The 20557-nt window shown below is 40.9% G+C and overlaps 2 long non-coding RNA genes across 2 annotated transcripts in view; one reads left to right on the plus strand and one right to left on the minus strand.

The window, feature by feature from the left end:
• LOC130062807 (uncharacterized) overlaps nt 1–8232 on the minus strand; it is a 29257-nt gene extending 21025 nt beyond the window's left edge. Inside the window, exon 1 of the long non-coding RNA NR_185305.1 lies at nt 8162–8232. This is a non-coding gene — a long non-coding RNA (uncharacterized LOC130062807). The remainder of the gene's footprint in view (nt 1–8161) is intronic.
• A 163-nt stretch (nt 8233–8395) lies between these two features.
• Nucleotides 8396–10458, plus strand: LOC130062808 (uncharacterized). The gene is made up of 2 exons (NR_185306.1): nt 8396–8792; nt 10040–10458. It is a non-coding gene; the product is annotated as an uncharacterized LOC130062808 (long non-coding RNA).
• The last annotated feature ends 10099 nt before the right edge of the window (nt 10459–20557 follow it).

Consider the following 20557-nt stretch of genomic DNA (forward strand, 5'->3'; position numbering starts at 1 on the left):
CCTATATGTAATTCTTTATTAATAGATTCAACACAGGTCTAATACCAATTCTCATGGTTACCATAATGTCCAAGGTATGTGATACATAAATCATTTCAAGTATCAGGAATAACTGTAATATGAAATTAAAGTATCCAAATCCACTCCCAACAGTCACCACAGTTACGGTAAACGTGTCAAAGTCCTAAATTTCAATTAGAGATTAGTAAACGTCAATGTAATTTTTACAGCTTACCAACCCGTGACTCCCGAATTCTATCCAGACTCCCCATGATCTACAGACTCTAGGTAGGAAACCTAGAATTCAGATGACTTCCTGAAGGCTCAAAAACTTTAACAGTGAAAGGAATGAAAAACACAAGTCTGTCCTTTTGTCCACTTTCTTTCTCAGAAGTAATTCCGAAAGACTCCTCCTCTGCTACAGAGCCAAACTGTGCCTGTACACAACTTGCACATATGTGAGCTCTTTTTGATAGTCTCTGTGCGAAAGGCATTAGTTCAGCTTAATCTCATTTAAGAAATGAGTACGGCAGGGCAGAGAGCTTTAAGTTTTGTCCAAGGCAACACATACAGAAGGGAGTTAAGTGCTGAGCTGGCACTGGAATTCATGGCTTTGGAGTCTGAGGTCTGTGTACGGTCCCTAACTTCTGACTGGAAGCCATGAGGGGTAGTGTGGAGTGCTATATTTATACACGCTGAGGCCGACCAGCCGGCCACAGCAACCTTCCAGCAGCCTGCCGCTCAGACTGAGCAGTCCTGGAAGCTAATGAGCACCCTGCTCCTTTCTCTGCTCATCCCCATAGATGACCGTGCATAATCCGGTGTTATTTTCTAGAATGCCGGGTACTTGCACTCTGGAAATTCCATTTCTGATACTGTATTGTTTGTTCCAGTGTTTTCTCTCAGTGCTATAAATTTGTGTATCCCCTAATTTCCATAGTAAACACAATGTCATCCCATCTGCAAACCACTTTGGGATACTCTTTTGTGTAGGGATGGCTGTCCTTGGAATGTTTTTCCTAAAGCCCACCTCTCATGTTCTCAGAGACTTTGCTTTCCTGGAATATATTCACTGTGATCCAACAGATAGCCTAAAGTTCTAATATTTTTGCTGTCTAAATGTCATTTATATGCTATGAAGCGTATTCTATATTTATATTTTAAAATTTAAATCCCCTAATATTTTAACACTTTTGTTTTGACCTTTGAACCTCTCTCCACACAAATATTTTTAATATTCATCTATATTAATGTTCTCTGTAATGTGATTATTGCTTCACTTAGTCTGCAAACTCTGCCCACTCTTCAGATACTTCTGCTGTCTTACCATGTCCCCCACACTGGTTTTCAAAGAAAACAGCACGTTAACTTTGAAGGGGGTCTTTATGCTTGTACAAGACCTTTACCCACCACAAAATACAAACTAACTTGTCAGCTTCTTGTCTCAGATAGATACCAGTGGGAAGACACAGAAGAGAGCTTAAATTCAAGTCGTAGAGGGCCTGAAAGTCGGGGTGTGCTTTTGTATGTGTGTTAACACACATGTGACAGTCAAAGGTCAGTCAGTTTGCTCTTTCCACCATATGGGCTCTGGGACAGAACTGAGAACATCAGCGGTGATGGGCACCTTTACACACTGAGCCAGCCCTGCTACTATATCTAACCCACACTGACATTAGAACTTTCAAAGTACCAGAAGGAAGAGGAGGAGGAGGGGGAGAAGAGGAGGAAGAGGAGAAGGAGGAAGAAGAAGAGGAGGAAGAGGAGGAGGAGGGGGAGGGGGAGGTGCTGGTGGTGGTGGTGGTGGTGGTGGTGGTGGTGGTGGTGGTGGTGGTGGTAGTAATCCTTTTATTCATTCGTTAAGGTTCAGGAGAAAATTGTTCCATGTTTTTCCTGGAATGATCAGCAGAGACAGTTTATAATCCATCTAAACCAGCAGACTTGCTTCCCTAACCTAACACTTCACCTCTGGGTCATAAGTTAATGCTTAGAGTAGTCTCTCCTATACCTCCATGGGCATGGACATGAGGCTTGAACCAATTCTAAGATTTAAGAAAGAATACGGGTGCACGTGCACTTACACACACACCACACCACACACACACACACACACACACACACACACACACACACACACACACACACACACTATGACACAGTGATTCTCAAACCAACCTTAAAAAAAATCACAGTATCTGCTTAAATATCATGATATACAGCAAATTAAAAGCAGAGATGAGATAAGAAACACAGACTGCACCATTCTGGAGATTTCTGAAATCTTTAATCTTTCCAGGCCAGTTTTCTAGTCTGTAAAATAAAAAGACCATGGCAGCCAAATCCTGAGAACTGTGGAGAAGGTCTCCCATAGTGCACACAAAGCACAGGGCACAGAAGACGATCGGAAGACACAGGCAACTCTGCAGTTGGTACTGCTCTGGCAACTAAGACAGACAAAACACATATTTTACTCGACTTTGACAAACAGCTTTGGGTGATATTGATGCTCTGGCCCCAGAAGGCCATTCTGTATGAGTGTGAGTTAATATCTGGAGATGGGTTCTGAACTACAAGTGAATAACAATGACAAGCTGTTTTGATATTTTAGTATTTCCAGCATACGTTATTTTTAGCTTAGCTAATTAGTGCTAAAGCCTGTCAACTTGCCAATTATTTCTAAATAAGTAGTTTTCTTACTGCTTGTAATTTAGTTAAATTTTGTAAAACAAAAAAAATTTAAAAAAAGAACAAAGAAAAAAATATTAACACTAGTGATTGGTAAAATGAATTCTTCAAAACAAGGACAGGCCTTTAAATATTTTTTTTTTCTTAACTGGGACTTACTTTTCCCTTTTTTATTTATTGTTTTGATCAAGTGTTAAATGAAACAGAAAATTCTGGACATCAGCTTTGAAAAATTATCCAATACATTTATCATAAAGGAAAGTAGATCTCTCAAATTCATCGTCTTTGTCATTATTTTGGCTACATGGGCATTTCACCAGAACCTGAAAATCCTCAAACAGGAAAAATCATCTTGAAGATTTAGTACTTTACAAATTAATCCAATTGGTCTGGATTTTACATTTTCCTCATTTTATTTTCATTTATTTCTCTTTTTTCATCAAAATATTCTCAGTTACTGGTGGTTGAAAGTGATAAATCACACACACACACACACACACACACACACACACACACACACACACAAACTCCAAATATCTTTGGGTTAATTTGACTAAATATTTAATAAGATCAAGAGGACTTAATGAAATTTCCCTTTTATATAAAACTAGAAATTTGTCTCCAGGAATTAAAATGCTATAAAATTCTAACTGCTTCATTACTAAAAGCAAATGGAAGCTAGTCAGCCTGCACCAATCGAGGCAGAACTATTATCTGTTACTTTGAAATGCAATCCAAACTTTTCCTTTGTTTGCACATAAAACCTCATCCTAATCCCATCTCCAAAGACAAAAAAATAACAACAGTCCTGAGGGCTTTAATCTGTCATTGGAGGCTATCTGTCGGGTGTAGAGTGGTGTTTCAGAGTTACTGAAGTCAGGATGAAAACTGGGATTTACTTGTTTAATTTTTTTTTAAGTTTAATTAAGTTCCACGCTCTATCCATTAAAACAAAAGAAAAAAAGGAAAGCCAGTTTTGAGTTATGGCACAGGACAGGACAGGAAAGGACAGGAATCACCAAGCAACAGAATGACCAGCAGGAACGTGAAAGTTCTGGCTAAAGCTACTGGAGTTCTCGTTTTTTAAATGGCTCCACTCACCTGTAGAGCCAAAGAGCTCAGACCTCCATCTAACCACTCACATTTTAATCTGGTTTTGCTTTATTTCAGTGCTGGGGATTGGACCCAGGGCTTTGAGGGTGCAAAGCAAATTCACTGTTGGTATTTAAGACTCACAAAAGAATTTAATGACTGGGGTTGAGATGACCACTAAGCGGCCAGGCTTAAGTCAGGAAACAGTTAACAAGCTCCACGCGTGACTCAACAGTGACCTGTGAAAGGGAACGTGCACTGGTGCACCATAATTCAGCAATCTCAGGTTGTGTTAGGTGGTAGCTCTCATCCGTGGGACTCTGAGCTATCGGTCCCTTGCCTATAGTAAAACCTATAGTTTAGAAAATTCTAAACAATTTTCAATTTAGAGGTATAGAAATAGTGGTCTCGACTAGACATTGAATGTCATATTTAAATCAATGAGAAAAAATCACTTGGCCCACATGTACTGGGGCATGACTTTCAGGGCTGAATTCTCTTAGGTTATCCCACACACATTCAGCTTACTAACATGGTCAAAGTCTACCTGAAATGGACGGAGATAATTGAAGGTATCGATTGTCAGGTTAGACTGGCTTTTAAACATAGTAGGTTTCTCCCACCAGCAACCCCACTAAATGGCATCAACTTAAAACGTAATGAAGACAATCCATAAAAGAATTACCTCAGCAGAAGAAAACTTTATGTTTTTTCCATCTTCCGAATCATATGAATCTATCTCTCTCTCTCTCTCTCTCTCTCTCTCTCTCTCTCTCTCTCTCTCTCTCTCTCTCTCCACACACACACACACACACACACACACACACACACTACAACATGAACTGTAAACAACTCAAAGTAAGTGAAAAGTCTAAATGTATTCCTGAGCCACAGACTCCTACACACTATCCACCCTAGAGGACTTATGATTAAATCATACTATGTCTTGATTTCGTCCCAATTACTTTGAAAGCAGCTTCAATAAGGCTACAGCCTATACACAAAAGGCCCTAATTTCCCCATCTGGGTATGAGTCTTTTAACTTCAGTTGTTATGCCCCTGGCAAGGAAGTACAGCTGAGTTGGACAGGACTAGGAGAGTCCACGGGCTGGATTTGCTGTGGCAAACAAACTTCCACTTTGCAAATGGCAGAGCTGACTCTTGTCTTTACTGTCTTTTCTCAAACTCAGTAAAGGGCTGTGGGTTAGACTCTCAGACTTCTTGTGAATCTGTGTCGTGAAAACTCAGGCTTATGGGGTAGAAAGAGGATCGACACCCATTGCTTGTTTTCTTAACGCCCCCAACCCCCCAGTTTCTAACACCAGAATGCTGTGTCAGAGGCATCGCAAGCAGGGAATGGAAGTGGGCCAAAGAATAGCATAGTATGAGCACTGACAGTCAATGTAAATTGTATTTTTAAGTTACTAGAACTATTGTTTTGCTCAAAATATCGGTGCTATTTGTGATATTAAAATAATGGTGTCTCAAAAGAGTATTTCTTTTAACATAGAAATCACTTAGTGAATTCTGTGTAATTTGTAAGTTGGCTTCAAGTGCTCAATAGCTAGGATCAGCTAGAAAATACGAAACAGGACATATTTGATAAAACCAGGACCAGGGTTTCAAGGGTTTTGGAAGAGGTTCCACCCTCTGCTATCATGCACGCTATAACTCTATATTGCTTAAAATGTTGATTACACAATAAAGTTGAAAATGCTAGAGAATCAACAAGTAAATCTTGACCCTAAACTAACTCTACCTTTTAACCTCTTTACCCCTGAAGTCAACACAGATTTCCTCCATACCCATGTGTATTACTTCCCTGCTCATCTCAAACCTCCTCCTGATTATGAGTTTATACACACACGCACACACACACACACACACACACACACACACACACACACACACACACACACACAAAATATCCCAGAGTTTCCCACACAGAAAAGCAAGGCATGGCTCCGGCTACAAATGTAGCAGAGGATGGCCTTGTGGGGCATCAGTGGGAGGAGAAGCCCTTGGTCCTGTGAAGGTTCGATGCCCCAGTGTAGAAGAATGCTAGGGCAGGGAGGCAGGAGGGAGTGGGTGGGTAGGTGGGAGAGCACCCTCATAGAAGCAGGGGGAGAGGGGATAGGATGGGGGGGGGGACCAGAAAAGAGTGTTAACATTTGAAATGTAAAAAGAACAGCCTGAGACTCTGCAAATATAGCAAGCACATCAGGGTACTTACATGGACAGATTAAATAACTGATTTACTTTCTATATAATTTATTGTCATTGTTTAAAAGCCCCTAGTGAAAAGATCAAATTTTACCTTTTTATTTTTAACTTAACTGCATCTACTCTAGCTAGATTCAGCAAGAGGTTTTTGTTTTTGTTTTTCTACATTACAAAACTATGTAATAACAAAGTTTATCACTTTTTAAAACTTTTGTGACATCTGGGGGTTACTTTTTAAGCAACTAGTCATAGCCATTAAATACAGCAAGAAGATGTTTTAAAGAATTATTATTAGCCCTTTCCTGTTTATGATTAGAGAATTATCTATCCTAAAATGTCTTTAAATTCCATATTGCCTTTTAATTCTACATATTATCCCTAAAATGTTAGTAATCAGGCTACATTTTCCCCTTTTTACATTTAGACTTAAGAGCCCCTACAATGTTCAGATGCTAAAAATATTTAAGACACAAGTAAGACAATAGTGGCGATTATGGGAAAATGTAATGATATCTAACCTCAAGGCGTCAGGATTTCCAGCAAAGCACACTCAACAAAAACCTATCACTGAAGAAAATTATTGTTAAAGTTAATAATTAATGTTCTGTAATTACCCTAAATAGTTAACTACTGTATTTAATATAGTTTCAGTTCCGGGGCAAATCAAGAAAACTGATTTCAAAATGAGGGGGAAAAATGATAACACACACAAAAAAAAGTTTTCTTGCTCTCCATTTTTCTTTCCACTTCCATTTTTTATAAAGATGTTCAAACAGTAAATGTCTTGTAGTTTTCATCTCGTAATACCCTATTTAAAATATGCCAAGTCCACACTGTCCGGCAAGGATCTGGTCACTACTTCATGCTCTTCAGAACTTATAAAACTTCACCAAGAGCCTTCTAGATACTTTCCAGGGTTCTTTCTTTCTCTCACATCATGAAAACAATGCCTACATATAAAATAAAGACCTAATATAATGTAAAGAAAACGTTTTCATAAAGCCCACCCCCTTCCGCAAAAACAGTCTATTAAACACAAACCAAAAATGCTTATTTGGGGGCTCAACCTAGTTTTCAAGAGGTCCTATACAAGTTACAGAGGAAAAGGGCTAATCATGTTACTTCTTTGGTGGGAGACAATTACACACTATTATTTTAATCCTTTCCTGGTAATAAAAATCAAGATAAATTCCCTAAAGAACTGCCTCTGGAGATACTGAAACATAACCAGAATAGCAGTGGAAAGCAACTTAAAAAGTTAGCCCCCCTTCTTCCAAACACGAAATTCAATAAACCTAAAGTCGACCGTCACTTTTAAATCACTTAAAACAAAAATCAAGTCAACCAAAACTTCCTCAAAACAAATTATAAAACTGAGCGCTGTCGAAACTTCCGCTCGACAAGCATTTTAATCCACAGGTAATAAACTCCCGCACCAAAAAAAAAAAAACAAAAAAACAAAAAAAAAAACCCTATTTCCCCCCTAATTCCACTTCAAAGGTGCCAGGATTTCAGCGAGGAAGCTGAAAGACCGGATTCTGATTCCAGAAGTCCCCAAGCAGGAGGGTGTCGGGGTTGAGCCAAAGCTCTAACCCTAGGTGCAGGTTCTGAGCGCTATTGCCCTCAAGGCAGGGACAAAGCTGTCCCCGGTCCGGGAGAAGCTCTTTAGGAGGCCACCTGAGCCTGTTTCGCTGCCTTTACGGGGCCACTGCCTGGCTCTGGAAACCCAGCAGGAGCTGTCTCCCGAGGAGCTGGGCCTTCCAAAAGAGGGTCGCGGAGAGAAGGGTCAGGAGCTGACGAACATCCTTCATCCTTTTCCCTCCGTACGAACTGAAAACAAACGAATCCTCGGCTGTGGGTTTTCACCGCACGCCTCATTTCTGTGCACTCCACCGGAGGAGCTCCCGGGATGTTTCCAAAGCATCGGGAGTTTGAAACGGTGCGTGGGCAACGCGGGGAGTCCCCGGCGGAGAGAGCTCCGGCTCACAAGCCGAGTTCGGCTTCCCTGCGCGCTCGAGGATCGCGCGCGGCCCGGGCGTGTAGCCGAGCGCGGGTGACTGTGCGGGACCGCGCCTCCGCTCCCCACGCGCGCCGCCGAGCCGCCCCGTCCCTTGGTTCCCCCAACCCCCGGGTGGCTCCCCGCGCGCCAGGGCCCGCTTACCTGCGGCCTCCGCACCCCGCGCGCGCCGCTGCGTCCCGCGTTGTGCGCAGGTCGGAGGCGCCGCGGGCTGTGCCACCTCCGCGCGGCCACACCTGCCGCGCGGCCGGACGCCCCGCCCCGGCCCCGCCCCGACGGGACCGGCCGCGCCTCCGCCCGGCCAGCAACGGCTGCAGCCGGCGCAGCTCCGGAGCGCCACGACACGGCAAGGTTCGCGACAGCCACCGCCTGCGGCAGCGGCCGCGCGGCAAAATGCGCGAGCCCGGGCGTTCCTGACCAGCAGGCGGGCAGCGATGCTGGCTGGAGTCCTCCGAAACCCTGGCGAGTGGCGCGGTCCGAGGGTCTAAGTGGTTTTCAGGCCGGAGGGGAGTTCTCCCATCCCTGGGTACTCCGGATCCTGGCTGCCAGGAGGCCTTCCTGGACATTTTTTTCCCAGGTACCCACCTGCTCAACGATCTTGGTATTTCGGAGCAGCCTGGGCTCTCTGAATCTTTCTACTGGCTTTGCCTCTGGATGAATGCTCCAATGCACTGCCATGTCTCCAACCAAGCACGTCATTTTTATTGTCCGTTGAGATTCATGTTTAATACTGGAGCGTGCAAGCAGAGACATGCACTTTCCCAATCCTTTCCAAGTAAGTTTCAATTACCTAAAGGTAGGGGTTGCCCATCTTGGAAAATCTCAAGTGAATTCAGAATTACACACAGCAACATATTTTTTCCTATGGTGTGCAAGCACAGCATGAGACCTTTTACACTGTTTTAAGAGGGTGGAAATTGTCTTTGTAAGAGTAAATGCAATTACATTTTAGCAAAAGTCCCGTTACCCCCAAGAAAAAATTCTACAGGTGGGTTGAGGAGAGGAATAAGATGCACAGTGATGTTTTATTAATGATGTGATAACATCTCAGTGTAAAACTCACTTATTCAAACCAGGTGAAAATTAGTCACCAGATGTTCCCTAATGAGGTGGTACTCATTCGCTTAGCCAACCATAGAGCAGACAAGCCAAATAGGGTTGATTTATTACACAAATTACCTTAACATGAGCATATATGTGAGCTCAAGACTTAGGTGAGAAACTCGGGTTTCATTTTTCCGTAGGAAGCAGGTACATAAAACGTTGTTTATGCTCTCTCCTACACTCAAGTGTGGAGAGGTCGCGATGCTTAATGGTTAACAGGGTTGAACACACAATGATAGGAATCATTACGCTTCATCTGAAAACGGCTCTCTGACTCGTGATCTCCATTTTGAAAAACTGAAAACTCTCAAGCTTGGTCCACTACCTTGATCAAGAAATAAGAATCAACAATTAAACATGTCACTATTAAAGTAGTCCTGAAGGTTTTTAAAAATTAGCTTTAAAGTTTATAGTCATAGTATTGGGGGGGGGATCAAATACTACCAATTCATAAAAAGCAAGCCTTAAAATGAGAACCTAGAAAGAGCTAAGTGTTTGTCTAGGGGGAAACATGCAGTTAAATCTATCCATAGAAAAACACAAACGCATTCTTTGAAGTACAAAAATCTTGCTCTAACTTTATTTATTGAATTAGGGTATCATCACATGTAGGTAGCCATTTAAACACAATCCTTTTGGTAAAATAGAAGAGGAAGAATCCTTTTTTATGAATCCCAGCAGGAAAGACTTAAACTCCAACAGAAAACCCAAATAGTTGCATAAATACAATTACTTCATTTATGGGACACTTTAAAAAAGGTTTTAAGCAGAAGCTTAAATTAATACTATATATAAGACTACCGATTGTTTATCTAAAATTATGTACCATGATACTTTAATAGCAAATAATTGAAGAAAAGATAATACATCTCAGATTTTAAATACCAATGTAAAGAAAAACAAACATTTGTCTTTCAGACTTTGATCCAGGCTGACAAGTTGTTTGTACCCCAAAACAAATGCCGAAGATGGTATTGTAATTGTGCACAGAGAAACGCTGCACAGAACATAGAAAAGAGGCCCTCATCCCATCCACTGAAGTTCTGATGAGAACATAGCAAAGGATTTCAGTGCTGGTCACTCACCCAACCCATCGGTAACACTGCCGGTTTCTTAGACTTTAAATATGATTTTAAAGAAATATTTCTTTTTAATGGAAAAAAAGCTAACAGACAAAATAACAGATATCTATCCCTAGTGTTCCCTCTCTGTTAAAACTGGATGGTGGTGTGTGAATATCTGACAGTATTCTCAAATGTCTTAGAGTTAAAGGTAGGATTAAAGTAAATGAAAAAAAAATGTAACCGTGATGAATAAAACATTAAAGCTTTCAAAAACAAATGTGGTTTCTCATTTGTCCTTATGAAACTTATAAAGTTTTCAGATATTTAAAAGAATTTTCTTCTAGTTTTATTTTTTTTGAAAGCTCCAATCCCATGCCTTTTGTTTTTGATAGTATTCGATGAAGAAGGAGGGCTGGGAGGAATGCATTTTGGGTTCTGTGTGCAGTGAGAAAGGAATAACCCTAATGGAGACAATGCCGCCCTTTTCACATTAAACAGCATAGGTAAGTAGGAGAGACCAAGGCTGTTATCTGAGACTCTGTCTTTATCCATGCTGAGGTTTAGAATGCCACGTTACACAATTAGTGTTAGTTTCTCTAACATTTGATCTCACCTAATTTCCATACAGAAGGATGGTAAAGAAATGGCTGACCTATTGAAATAAATGAGGAAGAAAAAGAATCATATTTAAGTTTGTTTCTTTTATGGATATTTGGAGAAACATGTTCTAAAGGTATTTGGTTCCATTCCATCATACATGAAATGGGCCATCTGGATGGCTCAGGTAAGGGAACTTGCCACACATACACACACACACACACAGACATACACACAGACACACACAGACAGACACAGACAGACACACACTCACACACACATCCACATACAAACACACACACAGACATACACACACATACACACACACTCACACACAGACACACACACATTCACACACAGACACACACACATTCACACACACACATTCACACACACCTTGCAGGCTAAGTAGATAAGTAAATATCACAATATTTTTAAAAATTGAAATGACATCTTTGGATTACCTTCAGTTACATAAAATTTATCGAATGCTACATTAGTTTCCAAAATTTTTCAGCACTGCTCATTCAGCTGCCATTGTCGGAACTGTCATGAAACTTTTCTCTATTGAAAATGTATCGAATAGCAAGGGTCAGCTGCTCACACCCAGTGGCTAGCATGCACAAGTCTCTGAACTTCTCTCACAGGCAAATCTTTCTGACCCTGGGCCTTGCTCATCTTTGAATCATCCATGTTTTGAATCCACAAAGGGTTATAGGGAGAAGGAAGTATTTCTCAACTGCAAACACACAAGGAAACTAAGAATAGGTCTACACAAGCTTGACATCAATTACCAACTGGGCTGTGACAGTGTAATTTTCGGTACTATCTAACTCTGAGTTCATCTCCTGAAAGCAGTATCATAATAGCTTCAGTCTGGGGCTACGGATGCAAATCATCCATGTTCATTACTTATAATCTGCTTCATAACTTATAGACACATCAAATGTTAAGCACCACAAAAGCAGAGAAACATTGAAACCCAACTGTAATAAACGTAAGATCATTCTAAAGGAGAAAAAAAAATGTCAGTTATTCTTCTTACCCAAACCCTGGTGATGGCTTCCAGTCTGTTAGGTTTAGGTTAAGTGATTGATGACTGCGTGGGGTAAGGATATAGATGAGAGAGAGAGTGGGAGGGGCTGCTGGGAAGTGCTTTGTGCAATAGATGTGTAGGATTGGATCCACACTTAGAGACTTCCCACTCGCTAAGAGTGCACCACAGACTAGCAGCATTGGCCTTGCTAGTCTCCTCACATAGGAGCTTGCTAGAAATGGCTTGCTGAGACAGGACTGGCCTTTCAAGGTGCTCAGTCTTCAAAGTACATGCCAAACGTTTGGGAACTGCTGCCTGCTGAGACCAAGAACTGTCCTGTGGTTTGGGCTGCCCTGTCTCTCTAGCTGGAAAAACAGAGAAACAATCTGTTAAAAATCCTGGGATATTTTTCTTTAATGAGACCCTCAAATGCGGTAAAAGATTTCTCTAGGTAAAGATTTTAGATGAGTCTTTTGAAATTGTATCAGGATCACAAGCTAGTTCAACACATTCACGTGGAGGACATACGTGGCCTTCAGTGTTTATTCTGGACAGTTTTCTGTTTTGCTTCAAGTTGTTCAGGATTAGGTAAAGACTCCCAGGTCAAGTCTCTCTGCAGGTTTTAGAGTCAGAAGTCCAACAGGGCAGAGTGTGACTCTGTTTACTTCCCCTAAGCAGCACGTGTGTTTGCAGGCTTCTCAAACTCCCCATGGCTAGCTGTTGAGGATCCATGCATCTCCTGCCCTTACCTTCCACCCACCATTAACTCCATCCTCAGACCACCTCGTACTTAACTTATATCCAATCAATCCCCTGTCTGATATTTAGGACTCTTTAAAAAAAAAAAAAAGCCTTTCAAACTCATCTAGGTAAAGTATTTCTCGTCAAGAATTTTTTTTCTTAAGAACTAGAAATGCAAAATGGCCAAGCTAAACTCACAACAATGTTGCGATGCCCACCTCTTAGTGTACTTGTAAGAACATAGCCCAGATGCCCCCACAAAACAAAACAAAACACAACAAACAAACAAAATGAAAAAGCAAACATAGGAACATGTGGGTTTCTTCCAAAAAGATCGGGACAGCCCATGAAGATTTTTAAAACAACACCCTAAAGAAATTGGCCCATCTTTTAAAGAATGCAGTCATGTGCAAAATGAAAAATACAGAAGTGATCCTTCGTGCTTTGAACCATTTTGAACAGGATGACGATGGCCAGATGCTTCTATTTTGAAAAGAAAGTTCTCGAAATCATCTTCAGAGGAATCGTGGGTTTTGTGTTTGTAAACTAAATTCGGGATATGGCGATGAGTCCTAGGCACTTCCTTTGCTGGCATCATCGAGTACAGTGGGAAGTATAGTCAGGCCTCTAATGGAGCAGATGTCCTCTGTAGACTCAGTATGTCACTTCTCATGGATAAATTCCCCAGCTCCATGTTCCGTCTTTTGGTTTTTAAGCCAGAAAAAAAAACAAAACAAAACCAAAAAACAAAAACAGTGAAAATTGAGGACCTTCTGTAATCACTACAAGAGACAGAGAGACAGAGAGAGACAGCGAGACAAGAAGACAGAGAGATAGAGAGATAAACAGAGAGGCAGAGGAGAGAGGAAGACTCTTAAATCACGCCGCTGGGCACCTGGAGTGTGCTGTGCTGAGTGGAGCGCGTCAAAGCCTCCGTCCCTCAAATGTCTTTGGGCTGTTGGTTTTAAGGCTAAAAAACCAGCAGCATTTGGAACCACATCAAGGATTCCATCACATTCCCACTCCCCATCCAGGGAATGACTAGTTAAAAGGCCACGCCAGTATGCATGTTGGATACAAGAAAAAACAAGTTCATAGCCAAGGAAACCTGGCACATTCTTTAAATCCTTGTCCAGCCATGGGAAGAGAGCAGGAATCTAAGCAGATGTCCAATTAAGACACAAATTCATATGCGCACCCTTCCCCCTCCGCCGGCTCTCTGTATGAGTGTGTGTGTGTGTGTGTGTGTGTGTGTGTGTGTGTGTGTGTGTGTGTGTGTGTGTATTAAAGAAAAAGTGCAGATTATCTTTCCTTATGGCTACTATCTCCCACACATTGCAAGGACCCACCCAAAATGAAAGTTGACTATCTTTAGGGTAGATATCTGGAGAGCATTCTTGTTGCTTGCATCTGGAGGTTAGGGTTAGGGTTGATATCTGGAGGCATTCTTGTTGCTTGCATGTGTTAAAGGGGATGGGAGTTGGGGATGGATCTCCCAGCACTCAGGAGGCAGAGGCAGGTGGCTCTCCATGTACTGAAGGTCAATCTCTACATAAAGAGTTTCAGAAAAGGAGTCTTTTTGTCTTTTTCATGATCCAGTGCTGTCTGTCTAATCAATCTCTCTTAGTTGACACACCTCAATATATTTTTGAGGCTAGACTTTTCCACAAGTGATCCTCACTCGATTCTGAATCTCTGCTTGGTTGCTCTGTCTCCTGCTAGCTCACATTCGGAAACCAAAATAAAACAACTCCTCCAGCTGCTTTGCCCAGCCTTTGCTTCCCTCTCACTGACAAGCAGCCTGCCTTACTTTGCCTTGCCTGATTAGTCTGTCCCACTTTCAAAGAGCTCTTCAGTAAGATCAGAAGTAAATACCTGTCCAGTACTTTCATTTTCAAACTTGCCATTCTATTTTATGTGTTCCTTGAAGATAAAGAGAAATAGACAGAGGTCCGAGATATCCTGTGTGTTTCTAAGATATTAAAAGCTATATGAGTCCCCAGAGCTTTTCATGTTCTAACGAGCATTATAGTCCATGACATTCTCCCTTCAGATCCTCTCCCACATGTTCTGCTGTTTAGTAGTGGATAGTTTACAAAACCCAGCCATAATGAAAATTCACACATTTGGAAAAAATTTTTAATGAAAGTTTTTTTCCTCTAACTTATAATGCGTAACTGTGAAGTGCTCGACTCTTAATGATCATCTATATCAACCTCCTCCAGGCTCATCCAGGGAACACTGTGAGGAGAAGACTGGAATCCTATCAAAGCCAGAGGTTGGGGAGAGCGTCTGCAAGACAGTGTCTTCTAGAATTGACGTTGTTGTTGGACTCACAGCTGCTGTTCCTGCCTGCACAAGAACAGCACAAGATCAACCCAGTCTGTACAAGATCAATCCAGTCTGCACAAGATCAAGTCAGTCTGAACAAGATCAAGTCAGTCTGTACAAGATCAAGCCAGTCTGCACAAGAACAAGCCAGTCTGCACAAGAACAAGCCAATCCAGCCACCCGCAGGGACAAGGGAAAGGCTCATAAAGCGCTATCACTACCTAAGGAGTTTGGGAAGTTGGAAAACAACAGTAGAGGAAGAGTCAGTTTTCTTTAGGAAAGTGGCCCCTAGTAGATTGCCCACGTTCCAGTGGATGGCCCTACACTGTTCACATATAGACAGTACTGATGGGATTTAGTGAACTGTGACAAGAGGACATGAACTTTTCAGGAAGACAGGACAGGGGTGTCTTGGAGGAGTTGTGAAGGAATTGACATTATCAAAATGCATTATATACTTAACTATGAAAAACAAGTAGAAATTTTAAAAAAGAAAATCTATTTCTATCATCTAAAGGACACTTTGAAACCTTAATCCACTATCTTCATGGCAGCTTTGAAGAGAAAACAGTGAATATTTCTAGGCAGAATTCAAGATCTATTTACATAAAACTTGAGGAAAATGCTACACATTAGTAACAAAATCCCCATTGCAGTGAAGAGTTCAAAGTAGCCTGGGAGGTTACAAAGGATGAGACAGTAAGTGGGTACTGGAATCATGGCCATGCAGTTCTCATAAGGCGGTGAGTGAAGGAATTACTGACAAATTCACGACATATGTTCCTTAATATTTTAAAACTGAGTACCCAGTTCTAACATATCATTGTTACTTAAATAAATCCCCATGAGATAAAACTGAGGTGCAGTACACGTTAAAAGTTTATTGTGCAGCTATTACAAGTTACCATGTACCCAAGGGATATTTTAAAGTTGAAATGGGCCCTGACACATATAAAAGTCAAAGCTTCCTTAGAAGGCTAATTCATTTCATGTTGCATATGTAAGAGTCAAATAAACTTCAATTGTCTCATGTGAACTGGAAGCAGGTTAAGCCTTTCCAATACAAATAGGTTAACACAAAAATATTGTGTATGTGAGAGAAACAAAGATAGAGACAGAAAGAGAGAGACAGTTACACACAGAGAGACAGAGACAGAGGGAAGGGGAGAGAGGAAAGGAGAGGGAAGGAGAGAGACCAAAAGAGTCCCCTCTGCCTGCTCTAATTTCCTCTTATAGGGCAGCACTGTCTATAGAGATAGATAAATGGATATTTAGATATTGGTGGGCCATCCTGAAGCAGGCTTAGCCTCGTGTCCCAGAAACAATGTTTTTACATCATTTTCTTGCAATAGATCACCTTGGATTATTTTCTTAAATGTGAGAATCTTTGCACATGACAGAAAGAAAATAGGAAGAATATGCTTTTCCGAGGGCTGGAATATAAAGCTAATGTGGGCTGAGCAAGCATACAGTCAGCACTAAGTATAAAAAGACAGATCGAAGAAGATAAATGATGAGCTTGGTTTTGGTTGTTATTAAAATAATTATATAAAGCAGTTAGACGAACTCCGTGGTACATCAGACTAAATGAAACTTGAGAAAGAATAAAGACAAGAAAACTGTAAATAAAAATCAGGAATAGCATGCAAGCAGAATAAAAGTTATAAAACCCTTCAGTTTTCATACAATGATTCATTTATACTAACCCTCAGTTCTGTCTGTCACTGTAAATGCTAATGTGTCATAGAAACGCCATTTTGATAATTGACTATTCTGATACCACAAAAGGGCATTAAAATATATTAGTAATTTCTAGCTAAACAGAATGCTACATATGGCATGGACTGTATTTTTAAAGATTTATATTTGTTTATGTGGATAATTTAGTTGGATCCATGTATTGAATGAGCTATAACAGAACACACAAGTTTGGGCGGGGGGGATTTCTAGCTTTTCAAACAACAGAGAGCCACCTAGAGAAGCAAAGCCCCAGGCTGAGAGTATCTATTGCATACTCTCGTGTATATTTGTACACCAGAAGAGGGTATTAAATCCCATGGGACTACAGTTATAGATGGCTGTGAGTCACTACATGGTTGCTGAGACCTGAACTCTGGACCTTTGGAGCAGCCACTGTTCCTAACCACTGAGCAGTCTTTTCAGCCCTCTTGCAGTGTTTTGTTTTTGCTTTTAAGACAGAGATAAAGAACATCTTTCTTCACACATTTGTGAACTCCTGTGAAAAATAGTAGAGACTCGAGTAGATACAGCCTGATACAGTAGATACAGAGGCAGACTGGGTTTAGTTGGGTCCATGCATTTAGTGAGCTATTATGGACCATAGAAGCTTTGGGAGGGGGCGTTTCTAGCTTTTCAAACAACAGACAGCCATGCTGGGAGCATCCATTTGCTTGTCACATTTCTTTTTCTCTTGTAAGCTTCCAAGATTGCTCCACAAGAATACAGCTCTACATAAGCACTCAGCATGCTTCCAAACTAGAGGAGAAAGCTGAATATTGATAAACTATAATATATAATATAAATCTATATATTGATATATAGATTTCTTTAAGGAATATTATTTTCTGCCTTGATCCATGTTAAGGTTTGTGATGAGAAAGATCTAGAGGCTCAGAAATAAAAAATAGTTCTAGTTTTTCACCATTTTATTTAAGCACATCTAAGCAATGAAAATGTAAATATTGAAATACAATCTTAGGGATTTTTTGGTCATTTTTAACATGGTGTAATCTATATGTTAAAGCTTTGCTCAAACCAGACTGAGTTCCTGATTTGATATTAGCCAACAGGTTCTACGTAGTACATTCTAACTAAGAGATCATGTTCTCTGTTATTTTAGAAATGTAAGGCGTGCTAAATTAATATGACATCATTCTTTTTCTCCACTGGAACACAAATTCTGGTTTTTAAGTGTTTTCTTGGATATGTGTTCTCCTCGCATTGCCTTGTCAGCTTATTTTTCAACAAAATCCTTTAAGATGCATTTGCAGTACAAGGTCATTATTAAAGACTTCTAATTAAAGAACTGCAAAATAATGGGGACAGGACAGCCCCTCAAACCTGAAGACCACACCCTTGCCATGTGGAATTTCCTGCGTGGAACAGTGTCATTTGAGTTTATTTCCTTGCATATTTAAGTATTTTAGAAATAACACTAAGCACTACCAATTCTCAAAATTGAGATATTTTTCCATCTCCTTTTCTGCTGTCCAACATAACACACAAATGTGATCATGTAGAACTTCCTGTTCGTACTGTGTGCATGCATCCCTCCTTGTTACTGTTTTTGGAGAAAAAAAACCTTTTTGCTGATATAAAATGAAGACATAAGAAAATTGACTGGCTTTGCAGTGAACCTTGAAATGAGCCTTGCAGAGGCTGAGAGACAGAACTTAAAAGAAACGTATTTAAATTTCATACATGTTGTTCGGGATTTCATCTCTACTGCCAATCGTAGCGCTTCCCCCTTCCCATAGGGAAAATCTGAAGCAGCACATTTCCCTTTAGAAGAACCAGATTTCAACAAGGCAGAACAAGAACAGTGCTACTGCCACCAACAAGGGGTTTGACTAATCCCTGGGAGGGGAAAAAGAGGATTACTTAGCTTCATGGTTGAGAGCACCTTTTGCTTTTGCCGAGGACGCGGGTTTGGTTCTCAACACCCACATGGTGGCTCACAACCATCCCTAATTCTAGTTTCACAATATCAGATGCCCTCTTCTGAACTCTGAGGGCACATGGTGTGCATACATACATGATGGCGTAGCATCCATGCACATAAAATAAATTAAAAAAATAAACATATTTAGTGTGTCAACTATGATGCATCCAAGGAGAGAAAGAAGGCTGGATGAGGACTAAGCATGACAGAAACTTTGCAGGGGGTATTATTAAGAGTCTTTCTGGCAGTAATAGCTATCGTGTACAGGGTTCAGTAAAGCTATAGGCATCAGGCTTCACTGCCTTCTGAATCTCACACTAGGAACTGAGCAGTGAGCATTGGCTTTGACTGAACTCACATAAGTATGCCTCCTGGCATCTCCATGTGGTTGATGCACCTGTTCTGTTCATTTCCAGATGAGAAAACTGAGGAGAAACTGGTCCAAAACCACCAGCTTTGGAGGACACACACTTAGTTGTTCTAAGCCTAGTGTCCTCAGGTCAACATATTCTACTTGAGATAAGTTTCCAAGTGACAATCGTTTAAATGAAATTAGGAACTGTTATGTATTGGGGGAAGAATTTCTCCCATCAAATCCAGACAGACCACATTTGGAGAGTTTAGCTCCTTCATTAGCACTGTATGTCTGCTGGGGCTGGCTGCCGTTCCGTGTGTCTTCCCTGACTCACACTGAGTCTCATCTGTGCACGTGTTTTCTCCTTTTGCTCCTGGAACTTTTGCCGAGACTCTGATCAACTCCCTTTCTATGTTTGAGCCGGGTCCTGAATCATGTCTCTTGCCTTTACCTGCACTAATAATCCGTGAGATGAGACGTCTTGTACGTATGCCTTTGTGCTTCATAGTTCATATTCAAGTATAAAAGGAATGCCGGAAGAGGCAGATGGAGTCAGTCTCCTGGAAGGGAAGATAGACTACAATAATCACATATCTCTCCTGGTGGCATCTAGTGAAGGAGGACACCAGTTACATCTAGAGAGCCTCAGCCATTTAGTTCCAGGAAACTATATTTGAGCTTGCTCAACAGGCTCGTCTGCTTTGGCCTGTTCATGGAGCTTTCAACTTTAAATTGCCTTCCATGTTGCATTTGTTGAAAGTGGAGATAGAAGTTCATCATGGCAAAGCACTTTTATAATACCACAACCAACAAAGGTTCAGAAAATGGGTTCTGAAAAGGAAGCAATATAATGGAGTATTAAAGACTTTTTGCAGAATTGGAGGCCATGTTTATAAGAAGAAATCTCCCTCTGTGACTGCTGGGCATGGAATCAGTTCTGATTTAGAATTCTGTATAGCTTTGGTCAGATAGTCTACCACACCGAGTTTGGTTTCTATATAAAATAACATGTCCAGAATTGTTTTTATGACATATGTAAATATTTAGACACTAAATAGAACTGTTTAAAATTGTTGAGTGAATATGCAAGTCATAATTCATCTAATGGTGATCATCTGTTTAGGTGATCTAACAGAAAGCTCTATAAAGTAAATACATCACAAGCTGGTGTCTAGGTGGGATGTTAGAAAAGCTGAAAAATGGAAGCTGGGACCCATCATGTTCTCAGCTGCCTAAGTAGAGATGTTACCTTGTTCATTTCTGCATATCTAATGTGGATCGCAGTATATATCACATAATAGTTTGTTTTTACAGGTTATTGAATAGCTTGCTCTGCTGAGATGCAGGAGAAAGTCTGAAAGTGGAGGTTATTTGACTTCAAAGTAAGTCATCATGCACTGATGAATGGAGAAAGAAAAAACTAAAAAACAGGCTAGGCAAGGTATGAGAGCTGAGTGGGCAAGGTAGCAGTGACTGACAGCCGGAGGACCTTGGCTCGGATGTGACCAAAAAAAGATTGCTCCCTGTAGACATTAGTGTCAGCTGCTGTGTTAGAGGGACTGAAGCTACATGGCTTCACAGTGCTCAACATACTGATTATTGGATTGGGCGCTTGTTTTCACCAGCTCTA

Source organism: Rattus norvegicus, chromosome 5 (genome assembly GCF_021556685.1).
Source record: "Rattus norvegicus strain SHRSP/BbbUtx chromosome 5, alternate assembly SHRSP_T2T, whole genome shotgun sequence".
Lineage (NCBI taxonomy): Eukaryota > Metazoa > Chordata > Mammalia > Rodentia > Muridae > Rattus > Rattus norvegicus.